The sequence below is a fragment of the Thalia democratica genome, unplaced genomic scaffold (genome assembly GCF_965202585.1).
Source record: "Thalia democratica unplaced genomic scaffold, ktThaDemo2.hap1.1 HAP1_SCAFFOLD_50, whole genome shotgun sequence".
In the NCBI taxonomy this organism is placed as follows: domain Eukaryota; kingdom Metazoa; phylum Chordata; class Thaliacea; order Salpida; family Salpidae; genus Thalia; species Thalia democratica.
The window spans coordinates 195206-197400 of record NW_028139242.1 but is presented as its reverse complement, the minus strand read 5'-3'; positions in this window follow the sequence as shown (position 1 = coordinate 197400).

The window sequence follows — 2195 nt, the reverse complement described above, 5'->3', positions numbered from 1 at the left end:
TTTATAAATAGCTTAACCTTATGATTTTACAGAAATAATTTTCATGCATTATATATTTCAAGGGCAGTCATTTATATGCTATATATGAACATATGCTATAAAAAATCAAATATTGATAAAAAAAAAAATATTCTACAAAGCAAGGGTGTTAACAGGGTTTTAGCTCTAGTATGTCACAGAAATTAAGTGATAATTTTAAAGTCAAAGTAAGCCACACAGAGTATTGGAAAAATTTAATTCCTAATAAGTACAGAAAAGTGGTGACAATATTTATTTTAAAGTAAACTACAAAGGGTATTGATACAGTTTAAGTCCTAACAAGTCACAGAAATTAGATGAAAAAGTTAAAGTTAAAGTAAGTCACAAATGGTGTCGTTCCAATTAACTCAATTAAAAACATACTTTTGGCAAACAATAAGCCCAAAACATTAAGTATTGGCAAATTATAAGTCCAAATCACAAAATACTTTCAAAATATTTGCAAAAAAGTCAGAGAAAATTCGTGATAGTTTAGTTCACTAAGTCACAATAAAAGTAACAAATTTATTCAACAAAGTCAAAATAAAACTGAAAAGTTTAGTCCATAAAGTCACAGTATATATAATAAAATATTTACAAAAATAAGTCATAAGAAAATTTTTAGGAATATGTATCATAAGGGTTTGCATAGGCATGACATTTGAGTGGTTTATATCATTTTTATAAATCTGCCTTTAAATGCAAAATCTTTATAGAAGTTGTAACACATGTTTTATATTTTTTTTTTAATTTTAAGTTAACTGTTTAGTTCTGGTATATAGATTAAGATATTTTAGATTTAATACACTATTTTTTAATATTTAGTACTTTTTTAATTTACCTTACTAATAATTTTGAATAACAATAATAAGACCATTTATTTTTCAGACCCATTAAATTCTGTTATTTTTTCTTTTATCTTGCTTATGAAAAAGAGAGGGTATGAAAGATATTTTTAGTTTAAAAAAATGTATCTATTATAATTTTGGTGTTTTTTTTGTCAAATAATGAAAGTGTTTGCTAATTAGATATTTTTAAATTGTATTTTAGAGAATTTAGAGTACTAATGTTTTTCTTAAACTTTGGATTTTTAAACCATTTATTTGAAAAGTGTTTTTTATTTATACACTCTAATATATCTTCTTTATTTAGTTTAAAAATATAATAAATTTTCTGATATGATTTAAAATGTTTCATATGTTTCGTTGCTACTTACAGAATTTAAAAAAAATTACTGTTTAACAAAATCTTTTTACCCACTAGTCTACTAGGTAAAAAGAGAACAAGAGTAATTTGAGATTTTTTCAAACAAAAAAGGAGAGAAGGATTATAGAGTAATATTCTCTTTCAACATGGCAAGAACAAGAAGTGTAATGTAATACCAGTTACACTGCTATTCCATTTATTTAAACACTGAATTATGTAAAATAAAAATTTTCGTTATGAGAAAATGAGCCTGATGGAATATTTCTTAGGCTATGTTCAGTTTTTTGTATACTGAGTCCAGATAGTGACAACCATTCTAGACTACCTTGCTGCTGCCAACATGTAGACAACTTGTTTGACTTATTTTATTTGTACTATTTGTAAAATTTCTTTTGATAGTTGTTTATTGTAAATTTCGTTTTTAAACAACTTTATTCTTTATATGCAGTTTATTGCTTTAAATTAAAAGTAGTTGAATTTTAAATCGTTTTATACGTTCTTAAAATATAATCCGGTTAGGTTTAATTCTTGTGTAAAAGTTTTGACCACATTTAAGTACTTTCTAAAGTACGGTGATTTTTATGTATTTCTTAATGTCCGCAACTGTTTTTTAATATAAAATATGTTCATTCATTTCATTACTTATATAGTATAAGAGTAGCCAGAAGTACCAGTATCAATTAAGTAAATATTATGGTTTTTAGTCTGGTTGTGAAATATACTATAACCATTACAAGTTGGTTTTCAAGTAACCAGTATGTATGTATTATAAACAAAGTTTTGTTAAGTATAAGTACATCTTTTTCAACTGAATAGTCTTATGTAGAACTTCACTGACCATTTTTTGTTACTTTTTATTAACACCTTTGAAAATTTGTTGATAGGTCGTTTCTTTGTCATTTAGACCTTTTTCATACTTTCTTTGCACTTAAGTTTTCAAACGTACTTTATTTTATTACTCTTAACTATGT